The sequence below is a fragment of the Scyliorhinus torazame genome, chromosome 4 (assembly GCF_047496885.1).
Source record: "Scyliorhinus torazame isolate Kashiwa2021f chromosome 4, sScyTor2.1, whole genome shotgun sequence".
In the NCBI taxonomy this organism is placed as follows: domain Eukaryota; kingdom Metazoa; phylum Chordata; class Chondrichthyes; order Carcharhiniformes; family Scyliorhinidae; genus Scyliorhinus; species Scyliorhinus torazame.
Window position 1 is genome coordinate 302,397,368 of NC_092710.1, and position 12,500 is coordinate 302,409,867.

Consider the following 12,500-nt stretch of genomic DNA (forward strand, 5'->3'; position numbering starts at 1 on the left):
ATTAGCAGGTGAAGGAGAGAAAGAGGAGGAGAAGTAGAAGTAGAAGTAGAAAAAGAGAGAGAAAAAATTGAAAACAACCGGAAAGAAGAAGTGGCGAGGGTGCTAGCGTGGCCAGCTTGAATAGGTGAGAAGACGGTTCTGCAGATGCCTATGGCCATACTAGTCTGAAAACGCCCGATCTCGTCTGATCTCGGAAGCTAAGCAGACTCAGGCCTGGTTAGTACTTGGATGGGAGACCGCCTGGGAATACCAGGTGCAGTAGGCTTTTGCGGCCAGCAGAGACTGCTCACGCCAAGCACTCTCCACACCAGAGGCAGGCCAACCTTTTGCTGCTCTCTGCGTCCTCGCCATTCCTCCCAACACTTGCCTGCGGGCTCAACTCAGGCAGGCGGCTTGGTCGGGCCATTCAGCTGCTGCAGCTTTGCCGGGCCTTTGCAACGCAGCACGGTTGTGTGCCTTGGCGTGCTGCACTTTGATGGGCACGCCAGCTGGCCCGTGTGGCCGCAAGCCAGTGTGTCGGCAGGACGTTCTCTCTCCTAGCCTGAAGGCGCCGCATGAATGCAAGTTGTGGCATTGGGGCTGGTGTGGAAAGCGAAGGAAGAGAGAGCTGGCTTGCATTGCCTGCCTGACCCTTGTGCTGGCTGTGCTGAGAGAAGTGCGCAGCGTTGCAATGTGGAAAGGCAGCAGCGTGCAGGCGGCAGGCTGGTGTGAGGTGGGCGGGGCTTGCAGTTTTCCTTGGGGAGGTGGAGAAGAAAAAAGAGAGCTAGGTGGGGACGGCATGAAGGGGAGCGCGTATCAGGCATATAGGCTAGAATTAGCAGGTGAAGGAGAGAAAGAGGAGGAGAAGTAGAAGTAGAAGTAGAAAAAGAGAGAGAAAAAATTGAAAACAACCGGAAAGAAGAAGTGGCGAGGGTGCTAGCGTGGCCAGCTTGAATAGGTGAGAAGACGGTTCTGCAGATGCCTATGGCCATACTAGTCTGAAAAGGCCTGATCTCGTCTGATCTCGTGAAGCTAAGCAGAGTCAGGCCTGGTTAGTACTTGGATGAGAGACCGCCTGGGAATACCAGGTGCAGTAGGCTTTTGCGGCCAGCAGAGACTGCTCACGCCAAGCACTCTCCACACCAGAGGCAGGCCAACCTTTTGCTGCTCTCTGCGTCCTCGCCATTCCTCCCAACACTTGCCTGCGGGCTCAACTCAGGCAGGCGGCTTGGTCGGGCCATTCAGCTGCTGCAGCTTTGCCGGGCCTTTGCAACGCAGCACGCTTAGTTGCCTTGGCGTGCTGCACTTTGATGGGCCCGCCAGCTGGCCCGTGTGGCCGCAAGCCAGTGTGTCGGCAGGACGTTCTCCTAGCCTGAAGGCGCCGCATGAATGCAAGTTGTGGCATTGGGGCTGGTGTGGAAAGCGAAGGAAGAGAGAGCTGGCTTGCATTGCCTGCCTGACCCTTGTGCTGGCTGTGCTGAGAGAAGTGCCCAGCGTTGCAATGTGGAAAGGCAGCAGCGTGCAGGCGGCAGGCTGGTGTGAGGTGGGCGGGGCTTGCAGTTTTCCTTGGGGAGGTGGAGAAGAAAAAAGAGAGCTAGGTGGGGACGGCATGAAGGGGAGCGAGTATCAGGCATATAGGCTAGAATTAGCAGGAGAAGGAGAGAAAGAGGAGGAGAAGTAGAAGTAGAAGTAGAAAAAGAGAGAGAAAAAATTGAAAACAACCGGAAAGAAGAAGTGGCGAGGGTGCTAGGGTGGCCAACTTGAATAGGCGAGAAGACGGTGCTGCAGATGCCTACGGCCATACTAGTCTGAAAATGCCCGATCTCGTCTGATCTCGGAAGCTAAGCAGACTCAGGCCTGGTTAGTACTTGGATGGGAGACCGCCTGGGAATACCAGGTGCAGTAGGCTTTTGCGGCCAGCAGAGACTGCTCACGCCAAGCACTCTCCACACCAGAGGCAGGCCAACCTTTTGCTGCTCTCTGCGTCCTCGCCATTCCTCCCAACACTTGCCTGCGGGCTCAACTCAGGCAGGCGGCTTGGTCGGGCCATTCAGCTGCTGCAGCTTTGCCGGGCCTTTGCAACGCAGCACGGTTGGGTGCCTTGGCGTGCTGCACTTTGATGGGCCCGCCAGCTGGCCCGTGTGGCCGCAAGCCAGTGTGTCGGCAGGACGTTCTCCTAGCCTGAAGGCGCCGCATGAATGCAAGTTGTGGCATTGGGGCTGGTGTGGAAAGCGAAGGAAGAGAGAGCTGGCTTGCATTGCCTGCCTGACCCTTGTGCTGGCTGTGCTGAGAGAAGTGCGCAGCGTTGCAATGTGGAAAGGCAGCAGCGTGCAGGCGGCAGGCTGGTGTGAGGTGGGCGGGGCTTGCAGTTTTCCTTGGGGAGGTGGAGAAGAAAAAAGAGAGCTAGGTGGGGACGGCATGAAGGGGAGCGAGTATCAGGCATATAGGCTAGAATTAGCAGGAGAAGGAGAGAAAGAGGAGGAGAAGTAGAAGTAGAAGTAGAAAAAGAGAGAGAAAAAATTAAAAACAACCGGAAAGAAGAAGTGGCGAGGGTGCTAGGGTGGCCAGCTTGAATAGGCGAGAAGACGGTGCTGCAGATGCCTACGGCCATACTAGTCTGAAAACGCCCGATCTCGTCTGATCTCGGAAGCTAAGCAGACTCAGGCCTGGTTAGTACTTGGATGGGAGACCGCCTGGGAATACCAGGTGCAGTAGGCTTTTGCGGCCAGCAGTGACTGCTCACGCCAAGCACTCTCCACACCAGAGGCAGGCCAACCTTTTGCTGCTCTCTGCGTCCTCGCCATTCCTCCCAACACTTGCCTGCGGGCTCAACTCAGGCAGGCGGCTTGGTCGGGCCATTCAGCTGCTGCAGCTTTGCCGGGCCTTTGCAACGCAGCACGGTTGTGTGCCTTGGCGTGCTGCACTTTGATGGGCACGCCAGCTGGCCCGTGTGGCCGCAAGCCAGTGTGTCGGCAGGACGTTCTCTCTCCTAGCCTGAAGGCGCCGCATGAATGCAAGTTGTGGCATTGGGGCTGGTGTGGAAAGCGAAGGAAGAGAGAGCTGGCTTGCATTGCCTGCCTGACCCTTGTGCTGGCTGTGCTGAGAGAAGTGCGCAGCGTTGCAATGTGGAAAGGCAGCAGCGTGCAGGCGGCAGGCTGGTGTGAGGTAGGCGGGGCTTGCAGTTTTCCTTGAGGAGGTGGAGAAGAAAAAAGAGAGCTCGGTGGGGATGGCATGAAGGGGAGCGAGTATCAGGCATATAGGCTAGAATTAGCAGGAGAAGGAGAGAAAGAGGAGGAGAAGTAGAAGTAGAAGTAGAAAAAGAGAGAGAAAAAATTGAAAACAACCGGAAAGAAGAAGTGGCGAGGGTGCTAGGGTGGCCAGCTTGAATAGGCGAGAAGACGGTGCTGCAGATGCCTACGGCCATACTAGTCTGAAAACGCCCGATCTCGTCTGATCTCGGAAGCTAAGCAGACTCAGGCCTGGTTAGTACTTGGATGGGAGACCGCCTGGGAATACCAGGTGCAGTAGGCTTTTGCGGCCAGCAGAGACTGCTCACGCCAAGCACTCTCCACACCAGAGGCAGGCCAACCTTTTGCTGCTCTCTGCGTCCTCGCCATTCCTCCCAACACTTGCCTGCGGGCTCAACTCAGGCAGGCGGCTTGGTCGGGCCATTCAGCTGCTGCAGCTTTGCCGGGCCTTTGCAACGCAGCACGGTTGTGTGCCTTGGCGTGCTGCACTTTGATGGGAACGCCAGCTGGCCCGTGTGGCCGCAAGCCAGTGTGTCGGCAGGACGTTCTCTCTCCTAGCCTGAAGGCGCCGCATGAATGCAAGTTGTGGCATTGGGGCTGGTGTGGAAAGCGAAGGAAGAGAGAGCTGGCTTGCATTGCCTGCCTGACCCTTGTGCTGGCTGTGCTGAGAGAAGTGCGCAGCGTTGCAATGTGGAAAGGCAGCAGCGTGCAGGCGGCAGGCTGGTGTGAGGTGGGCGGGGCTTGCAGTTTTCCTTGGGGAGGTGGAGAAGAAAAAAGAGAGCTAGGTGGGGACGGCATGAAGGGGAGCGAGTATCAGGCATATAGGCTAGAATTAGCAGGAGAAGGAGAGAAAGAGGAGGAGAAGTAGAAGTAGAAGTAGAAAAAGAGAGAGAAAAAATTGAAAACAACCGGAAAGAAGAAATGGCGAGGGTGCTAGGGTGGCCAACTTGAATAGGCGAGAAGACGGTGTTGCAGATGCCTACGGCCATACTAGTCTGAAAACGCCCGATCTCGTCTGATCTCGGAAGCTAAGCAGACTCAGGCCTGGTTAGTACTTGGATGGGAGACCGCCTGGGAATACCAGGTGCAGTAGGCTTTTGCGGCCAGCAGAGACTGCTCACGCCAAGCACTCTCCACACCAGAGGCAGGCCAACCTTTTGCTGCTCTCTGCGTCCTCGCCATTCCTCCCAACACTTGCCTGCGGGCTCAACTCAGGCAGGCGGCTTGGTCGGGCCATTCAGCTGCTGCAGCTTTGCCGGGCCTTTGCAACGCAGCACGGTTGGGTGCCTTGGCGTGCTGCACTTTGATGGGCCCGCCAGCTGGCCCGTGTGGCCGCAAGCCAGTGTGTCGGCAGGACGTTCTCCTAGCCTGAAGGCGCCGCATGAATGCAAGTTGTGGCATTGGGGCTGGTGTGGAAAGCGAAGGAAGAGAGAGCTGGCTTGCATTGCCTGCCTGACCCTTGTGCTGGCTGTGCTGAGAGAAGTGCGCAGCGTTGCAATGTGGAAAGGCAGCAGCGTGCAGGCGGCAGGCTGGTGTGAGGTGGGCGGGGCTTGCAGTTTTCCTTGGGGAGGTGGAGAAGAAAAAAGAGAGCTAGGTGGGGACGGCATGAAGGGGAGCGAGTATCAGGCATATAGGCTAGAATTAGCAGGAGAAGGAGAGAAAGAGGAGGAGAAGTAGAAGTAGAAGTAGAAAAAGAGAGAGAAAAAATTGAAAACAACCGGAAAGAAGAAGTGGCGAGGGTGCTAGGGTGGCCAGCTTGAATAGGCGAGAAGACGGTGCTGCAGATGCCTACGGCCATACTAGTCTGAAAACGCCCGATCTCGTCTGATCTCGGAAGCTAAGCAGACTCAGGCCTGGTTAGTACTTGGATGGGAGACCGCCTGGGAATACCAGGTGCAGTAGGCTTTTGCGGCCAGCAGTGACTGCTCACGCCAAGCACTCTCCACACCAGAGGCAGGCCAACCTTTTGCTGCTCTCTGCGTCCTCGCCATTCCTCCCAACACTTGCCTGCGGGCTCAACTCAGGCAGGCGGCTTGGTCGGGCCATTCAGCTGCTGCAGCTTTGCCGGGCCTTTGCAACGCAGCACGGTTGTGTGCCTTGGCGTGCTGCACTTTGATGGGCACGCCAGCTGGCCCGTGTGGCCGCAAGCCAGTGTGTCGGCAGGACGTTCTCTCTCCTAGCCTGAAGGCGCCGCATGAATGCAAGTTGTGGCATTGGGGCTGGTGTGGAAAGCGAAGGAAGAGAGAGCTGGCTTGCATTGCCTGCCTGACCCTTGTGCTGGCTGTGCTGAGAGAAGTGCGCAGCGTTGCAATGTGGAAAGGCAGCAGCGTGCAGGCGGCAGGCTGGTGTGAGGTAGGCGGGGCTTGCAGTTTTCCTTGAGGAGGTGGAGAAGAAAAAAGAGAGCTCGGTGGGGATGGCATTAAGGGGAGCGAGTATCAGGCATATAGGCTAGAATTAGCAGGAGAAGGAGAGAAAGAGGAGGAGAAGTAGAAGTAGAAGTAGAAAAAGAGAGAGAAAAAATTGAAAACAACCGGAAAGAAGAAGTGGCGAGGGTGCTAGGGTGGCCAACTTGAATAGGCGAGAAGACGGTGCTGCAGATGCCTACGGCCATACTAGTCTGAAAACGCCCGATCTCGTCTGATCTCGGAAACTAAGCAGATTCAGCCCTGGTTAGGACTTGGATGGGAGACCGCCTGGGAATACCAGGTGCAGTAGGCTTTTGCGGCCAGCAGAGACTGCTCACGCCAAGCACTCTCCACACCAGAGGCAGGCCAACCTTTTGCTGCTCTCTGCGTCCTCGCCATTCCTCCCAACACTTGCCTGCGGGCTCAACTCAGGCAGGCGGCTTGGTCGGGCCATTCAGCTGCTGCAGCTTTGCCGGGCCTTTGCAACGCAGCACGGTTGGGTGCCTTGGCGTGCTGCACTTTGATGGGCCCGCCAGCTGGCCCGTGTGGCCGCAAGCCAGTGTGTCGGCAGGACGTTCTCTCTCCTAGCCTGAAGGCGCCGCATGAATGCAAGTTGTGGCATTGGGGCTGGTGTGGAAAGCGAAGGAAGAGAGAGCTGGCTTGCATTGCCTGCCTGACCCTTGTGCTGGCTGTGCTGAGAGAAGTGCGCAGCGTTGCAATGTGGAAAGGCAGCAGCGTGCAGGCGGCAGGCTGGTGTGAGGTGGGCGGGGCTTGCAGTTTTCCTTGGGGAGGTGGAGAAGAAAAAAGAGAGCTAGGTGGGGACGGCATGAAGGGGAGCGAGTATCAGGCATATAGGCTAGAATTAGCAGGAGAAGGAGAGAAAGAGGAGGAGAAGTAGAAGTAGAAGTAGAAAAAGAGAGAGAAAAAATTGAAAACAACCGGAAAGAAGAAGTGGCGAGGGTGCTAGGGTGGCCAGCTTGAATAGGCGAGAAGACGGTGCTGCAGATGCCTACGGCCATACTAGTGTGAAAACGCCCGATCTTGTCTGATCTCGGAAGCTAAGCAGACTGAGGCCTGGTTAGTACTTGGATGGGAGACCGCCTGGGAATACCAGGTGCAGTAGGCTTTTGCGGCCAGCAGTGACTGCTCACGCCAAGCACTCTCCACACCAGAGGCAGGCCAACCTTTTGCTGCTCTCTGCGTCCTCGCCATTCCTCCCAACACTTGCCTGCGGGCTCAACTCAGGCAGGCGGCTTGGTCGGGCCATTCAGCTGCTGCAGCTTTGCCGGGCCTTTGCAACGCAGCACGGTTGTGTGCCTTGGCGTGCTGCACTTTGATGGGCACGCCAGCTGGCCCGTGTGGCCGCAAGCCAGTGTGTCGGCAGGACGTTCTCTCTCCTAGCCTGAAGGCGCCGCATGAATGCAAGTTGTGGCATTGGGGCTGGTGTGGAAAGCGAAGGAAGAGAGAGCTGGCTTGCATTGCCTGCCTGACCCTTGTGCTGGCTGTGCTGAGAGAAGTGCGCAGCGTTGCAATGTGGAAAGGCAGCAGCGTGCAGGCGGCAGGCTGGTGTGAGGTAGGCGGGGCTTGCAGTTTTCCTTGAGGAGGTGGAGAAGAAAAAAGAGAGCTCGGTGGGGATGGCATGAAGGGGAGCGAGTATCAGGCATATAGGCTAGAATTAGCAGGAGAAGGAGAGAAAGAGGAGGAGAAGTAGAAGTAGAAGTAGAAAAAGAGAGAGAAAAAATTGAAAACAACCGGAAAGAAGAAGTGGCGAGGGTGCTAGGGTGGCCAGCTTGAATAGGCGAGAAGACGGTGCTGCAGATGCCTACGGCCATACTAGTCTGAAAACGCCCGATCTCGTCTGATCTCGGAAGCTAAGCAGACTCAGGCCTGGTTAGTACTTGGATGGGAGACCGCCTGGGAATACCAGGTGCAGTAGGCTTTTGCGGCCAGCAGAGACTGCTCACGCCAAGCACTCTCCACACCAGAGGCAGGCCAACCTTTTGCTGCTCTCTGCGTCCTCGCCATTCCTCCCAACACTTGCCTGCGGGCTCAACTCAGGCAGGCGGCTTGGTCGGGCCATTCAGCTGCTGCAGCTTTGCCGGGCCTTTGCAACGCAGCACAGTTGGGTGCCTTGGCGTGCTGCACTTTGATGGGCACGCCAGCTGGCCCGTGTGGCCGCAAGCCAGTGTGTCGGCAGGACGTTCTCTCTCCTAGCCTGAAGGCGCCGCATGAATGCAAGTTGTGGCATTGGGGCTGGTGTGGAAAGCGAAGGAAGAGAGAGCTGGCTTGCATTGCCTGCCTGACCCTTGTGCTGGCTGTGCTGAGAGAAGTGCGCAGCGTTGCAATGTGGAAAGGCAGCAGCGTGCAGGCGGCAGGCTGGTGTGAGGTGGGCGGGGCTTGCAGTTTTCCTTGGGGAGGTGGAGAAGAAAAAAGAGAGCTAGGTGGGGACGGCATGAAGGGGAGCGAGTATCAGGCATATAGGCTAGAATTAGCAGGAGAAGGAGAGAAAGAGGAGGAGAAGTAGAAGTAGAAGTAGAAAAAGAGAGAGAAAAAATTGAAAACAACCGGAAAGAAGAAGTGGCGAGGGTGCTAGCGTGGCCAGCTTGAATAGGTGAGAAGACGGTGCGGCAGATGCCTATGGCCATACTAGTCTGAAAAGGCCTGATCTCGTCTGATCTCGGAAGCTAAGCAGACTCAGGCCTGGTTAGTACTTGGATGGGAGACCGCCTGGGAATACCAGGTGCAGTAGGCTTTTGCGGCCAGCAGAGACTGCTCACGCCAAGCACTCTCCACACCAGAGGCAGGCCAACCTTTTGCTGCTCTCTGCGTCCTCGCCATTCCTCCCAACACTTGCCTGCGGGCTCAACTCAGGCAGGCGGCTTGGTCGGGCCATTCAGCTGCTGCAGCTTTGCCGGGCCTTTGCAACGCAGCACGGTTGGGTGCCTTGGCGTGCTGCACTTTGATGGGCCCGCCAGCTGGCCCGTGTGGCCGCAAGCCAGTGTGTCGGCAGGACGTTCTCCTAGCCTGAAGGCGCCGCATGAATGCAAGTTGTGGCATTGGGGCTGGTGTGGAAAGCGAAGGAAGAGAGAGCTGGCTTGCATTGCCTGCCTGACCCTTGTGCTGGCTGTGCTGAGAGAAGTGCGCAGCGTTGCAATGTGGAAAGGCAGCAGCGTGCAGGCGGCAGGCTGGTGTGAGGTGGGCGGGGCTTGCAGTTTTCCTTGGGGAGGTGGAGAAGAAAAAAGAGAGCTAGGTGGGGACGGCATGAAGGGGAGCGAGTATCAGGCATATAGGCTAGAATTAGCAGGAGAAGGAGAGAAAGAGGAGGAGAAGTAGAAGTAGAAGTAGAAAAAGAGAGAGAAAAAATTGAAAACAACCGGAAAGAAGAAGTGGCGAGGGTGCTAGGGTGGCCAGCTTGAATAGGCGAGAAGACGGTGCTGCAGATGCCTACGGCCATACTAGTGTGAAAACGCCCGATCTCGTCTGATCTCGGAAGCTAAGCAGACTCAGGCCTGGTTAGTACTTGGATGGGAGACCGCCTGGGAATACCAGGTGCAGTAGGCTTTTGCGGCCAGCAGTGACTGCTCACGCCAAGCACTCTCCACACCAGAGGCAGGCCAACCTTTTGCTGCTCTCTGCGTCCTCGCCATTCCTCCCAACACTTGCCTGCGGGCTCAACTCAGGCAGGCGGCTTGGTCGGGCCATTCAGCTGCTGCAGCTTTGCCGGGCCTTTGCAACGCAGCACGGTTGTGTGCCTTGGCGTGCTGCACTTTGATGGGCACGCCAGCTGGCCCGTGTGGCCGCAAGCCAGTGTGTCGGCAGGACGTTCTCTCTCCTAGCCTGAAGGCGCCGCATGAATGCAAGTTGTGGCATTGGGGCTGGTGTGGAAAGCGAAGGAAGAGAGAGCTGGCTTGCATTGCCTGCCTGACCCTTGTGCTGGCTGTGCTGAGAGAAGTGCGCAGCGTTGCAATGTGGAAAGGCAGCAGCGTGCAGGCGGCAGGCTGGTGTGAGGTAGGCGGGGCTTGCAGTTTTCCTTGAGGAGGTGGAGAAGAAAAAAGAGAGCTCGGTGGGGATGGCATGAAGGGGAGCGAGTATCAGGCATATAGGCTAGAATTAGCAGGAGAAGGAGAGAAAGAGGAGGAGAAGTAGAAGTAGAAGTAGAAAAAGAGAGAGAAAAAATTGAAAACAACCGGAAAGAAGAAGTGGCGAGGGTGCTAGGGTGGCCAGCTTGAATAGGCGAGAAGACGGTGCTGCAGATGCCTACGGCCATACTAGTCTGAAAACGCCCGATCTCGTCTGATCTCGGAAGCTAAGCAGACTCAGGCCTGGTTAGTACTTGGATGGGAGACCGCCTGGGAATACCAGGTGCAGTAGGCTTTTGCGGCCAGCAGAGACTGCTCACGCCAAGCACTCTCCACACCAGAGGCAGGCCAACCTTTTGCTGCTCTCTGCGTCCTCGCCATTCCTCCCAACACTTGCCTGCGGGCTCAACTCAGGCAGGCGGCTTGGTCGGGCCATTCAGCTGCTGCAGCTTTGCCGGGCCTTTGCAACGCAGCACGGTTGGGTGCCTTGGCGTGCTGCACTTTGATGGGCACGCCAGCTGGCCCGTGTGGCCGCAAGCCAGTGTGTCGGCAGGACGTTCTCTCTCCTAGCCTGAAGGCGCCGCATGAATGCAAGTTGTGGCATTGGGGCTGGTGTGGAAAGCGAAGGAAGAGAGAGCTGGCTTGCATTGCCTGCCTGACCCTTGTGCTGGCTGTGCTGAGAGAAGTGCGCAGCGTTGCAATGTGGAAAGGCAGCAGCGTGCAGGCGGCAGGCTGGTGTGAGGTGGGCGGGGCTTGCAGTTTTCCTTGGGGAGGTGGAGAAGAAAAAAGAGAGCTAGGTGGGGACGGCATGAAGGGGAGCGAGTATCAGGCATATAGGCTAGAATTAGCAGGAGAAGGAGAGAAAGAGGAGGAGAAGTAGAAGTAGAAGTAGAAAAAGAGAGAGAAAAAATTGAAAACAACCGGAAAGAAGAAGTGGCGAGGGTGCTAGCGTGGCCAGCTTGAATAGGTGAGAAGACGGTGCGGCAGATGCCTATGGCCATACTAGTCTGAAAAGGCCTGATCTCGTCTGATCTCGGAAGCTAAGCAGACTCAGGCCTGGTTAGTACTTGGATGGGAGACCGCCTGGGAATACCAGGTGCAGTAGGCTTTTGCGGCCAGCAGAGACTGCTCACGCCAAGCACTCTCCACACCAGAGGCAGGCCAACCTTTTGCTGCTCTCTGCGTCCTCGCCATTCCTCCCAACACTTGCCTGCGGGCTCAACTCAGGCAGGCGGCTTGGTCGGGCCATTCAGCTGCTGCAGCTTTGCCGGGCCTTTGCAACGCAGCACGGTTGGGTGCCTTGGCGTGCTGCACTTTGATGGGCCCGCCAGCTGGCCCGTGTGGCCGCAAGCCAGTGTGTCGGCAGGACGTTCTCCTAGCCTGAAGGCGCCGCATGAATGCAAGTTGTGGCATTGGGGCTGGTGTGGAAAGCGAAGGAAGAGAGAGCTGGCTTGCATTGCCTGCCTGACCCTTGTGCTGGCTGTGCTGAGAGAAGTGCGCAGCGTTGCAATGTGGAAAGGCAGCAGCGTGCAGGCGGCAGGCTGGTGTGAGGTGGGCGGGGCTTGCAGTTTTCCTTGGGGAGGTGGAGAAGAAAAAAGAGAGCTAGGTGGGGACGGCATGAAGGGGAGCGAGTATCAGGCATATAGGCTAGAATTAGCAGGAGAAGGAGAGAAAGAGGAGGAGAAGTAGAAGTAGAAGTAGAAAAAGAGAGAGAAAAAATTGAAAACAACCGGAAAGAAGAAGTGGCGAGGGTGCTAGGGTGGCCAGCTTGAATAGGCGAGAAGACGGTGCTGCAGATGCCTACGGCCATACTAGTGTGAAAACGCCCGATCTCGTCTGATCTCGGAAGCTAAGCAGACTCAGGCCTGGTTAGTACTTGGATGGGAGACCGCCTGGGAATACCAGGTGCAGTAGGCTTTTGCGGCCAGCAGTGACTGCTCACGCCAAGCACTCTCCACACCAGAGGCAGGCCAACCTTTTGCTGCTCTCTGCGTCCTCGCCATTCCTCCCAACACTTGCCTGCGGGCTCAACTCAGGCAGGCGGCTTGGTCGGGCCATTCAGCTGCTGCAGCTTTGCCGGGCCTTTGCAACGCAGCACGGTTGTGTGCCTTGGCGTGCTGCACTTTGATGGGCACGCCAGCTGGCCCGTGTGGCCGCAAGCCAGTGTGTCGGCAGGACGTTCTCTCTCCTAGCCTGAAGGCGCCGCATGAATGCAAGTTGTGGCATTGGGGCTGGTGTGGAAAGCGAAGGAAGAGAGAGCTGGCTTGCATTGCCTGCCTGACCCTTGTGCTGGCTGTGCTGAGAGAAGTGCGCAGCGTTGCAATGTGGAAAGGCAGCAGCGTGCAGGCGGCAGGCTGGTGTGAGGTAGGCGGGGCTTGCAGTTTTCCTTGAGGAGGTGGAGAAGAAAAAAGAGAGCTCGGTGGGGATGGCATGAAGGGGAGCGAGTATCAGGCATATAGGCTAGAATTAGCAGGAGAAGGAGAGAAAGAGGAGGAGAAGTAGAAGTAGAAGTAGAAAAAGAGAGAGAAAAAATTGAAAACAACCGGAAAGAAGAAGTGGCGAGGGTGCTAGGGTGGCCAGCTTGAATAGGCGAGAAGACGGTGCTGCAGATGCCTACGGCCATACTAGTCTGAAAACGCCCGATCTCGTCTGATCTCGGAAGCTAAGCAGACTCAGGCCTGGTTAGTACTTGGATGGGAGACCGCCTGGGAATACCAGGTGCAGTAGGCTTTTGCGGCCAGCAGAGACTGCTCACGCCAAGCACTCTCCACACCAGAGGCAGGCCAACC

General features: G+C 56.9%; 14 non-coding genes and 2 pseudogenes across 14 annotated transcripts; all 16 read left to right on the forward strand.

Moving 5' to 3' along the window:
- Window positions 1–146: 146 nt before the first annotated feature.
- On the forward strand, window positions 147–265 carry LOC140413305 (5S ribosomal RNA). Its single transcript, XR_011942478.1, has one exon. It is a non-coding gene; the product is annotated as a 5S ribosomal RNA (ribosomal RNA).
- A 694-nt stretch (window positions 266–959) lies between these two features.
- On the forward strand, window positions 960–1,079 carry LOC140415680 (5S ribosomal RNA; annotated as a pseudogene).
- A 690-nt stretch (window positions 1,080–1,769) lies between these two features.
- On the forward strand, window positions 1,770–1,888 carry LOC140413395 (5S ribosomal RNA). Its single transcript, XR_011942565.1, has one exon. It is a non-coding gene; the product is annotated as a 5S ribosomal RNA (ribosomal RNA).
- Window positions 1,889–2,578: 690 nt separating this feature from the next.
- Window positions 2,579–2,697, forward strand: LOC140412813 (5S ribosomal RNA). The gene has a single exon (XR_011941999.1). It is a non-coding gene; the product is annotated as a 5S ribosomal RNA (ribosomal RNA).
- Window positions 2,698–3,391: 694 nt separating this feature from the next.
- Window positions 3,392–3,510, forward strand: LOC140412824 (5S ribosomal RNA). Its single transcript, XR_011942010.1, has one exon. It is a non-coding gene; the product is annotated as a 5S ribosomal RNA (ribosomal RNA).
- A 694-nt stretch (window positions 3,511–4,204) lies between these two features.
- LOC140412835 (5S ribosomal RNA) lies at window positions 4,205–4,323 on the forward strand. The gene has a single exon (XR_011942021.1). It is a non-coding gene; the product is annotated as a 5S ribosomal RNA (ribosomal RNA).
- Window positions 4,324–5,013: 690 nt separating this feature from the next.
- On the forward strand, window positions 5,014–5,132 carry LOC140412846 (5S ribosomal RNA). The gene has a single exon (XR_011942032.1). It is a non-coding gene; the product is annotated as a 5S ribosomal RNA (ribosomal RNA).
- Window positions 5,133–5,826: 694 nt separating this feature from the next.
- On the forward strand, window positions 5,827–5,945 carry LOC140415587 (5S ribosomal RNA; annotated as a pseudogene).
- A 694-nt stretch (window positions 5,946–6,639) lies between these two features.
- On the forward strand, window positions 6,640–6,758 carry LOC140415204 (5S ribosomal RNA). Its single transcript, XR_011944320.1, has one exon. It is a non-coding gene; the product is annotated as a 5S ribosomal RNA (ribosomal RNA).
- Window positions 6,759–7,452: 694 nt separating this feature from the next.
- On the forward strand, window positions 7,453–7,571 carry LOC140412857 (5S ribosomal RNA). The gene has a single exon (XR_011942043.1). It is a non-coding gene; the product is annotated as a 5S ribosomal RNA (ribosomal RNA).
- A 694-nt stretch (window positions 7,572–8,265) lies between these two features.
- On the forward strand, window positions 8,266–8,384 carry LOC140415259 (5S ribosomal RNA). Its single transcript, XR_011944374.1, has one exon. It is a non-coding gene; the product is annotated as a 5S ribosomal RNA (ribosomal RNA).
- Window positions 8,385–9,074: 690 nt separating this feature from the next.
- LOC140414113 (5S ribosomal RNA) lies at window positions 9,075–9,193 on the forward strand. Its single transcript, XR_011943258.1, has one exon. It is a non-coding gene; the product is annotated as a 5S ribosomal RNA (ribosomal RNA).
- Window positions 9,194–9,887: 694 nt separating this feature from the next.
- On the forward strand, window positions 9,888–10,006 carry LOC140412868 (5S ribosomal RNA). The gene has a single exon (XR_011942055.1). It is a non-coding gene; the product is annotated as a 5S ribosomal RNA (ribosomal RNA).
- A 694-nt stretch (window positions 10,007–10,700) lies between these two features.
- Window positions 10,701–10,819, forward strand: LOC140415261 (5S ribosomal RNA). Its single transcript, XR_011944376.1, has one exon. It is a non-coding gene; the product is annotated as a 5S ribosomal RNA (ribosomal RNA).
- A 690-nt stretch (window positions 10,820–11,509) lies between these two features.
- Window positions 11,510–11,628, forward strand: LOC140414114 (5S ribosomal RNA). Its single transcript, XR_011943259.1, has one exon. It is a non-coding gene; the product is annotated as a 5S ribosomal RNA (ribosomal RNA).
- Window positions 11,629–12,322: 694 nt separating this feature from the next.
- LOC140412879 (5S ribosomal RNA) lies at window positions 12,323–12,441 on the forward strand. The gene has a single exon (XR_011942066.1). It is a non-coding gene; the product is annotated as a 5S ribosomal RNA (ribosomal RNA).
- Window positions 12,442–12,500: the final 59 nt, after the last annotated feature.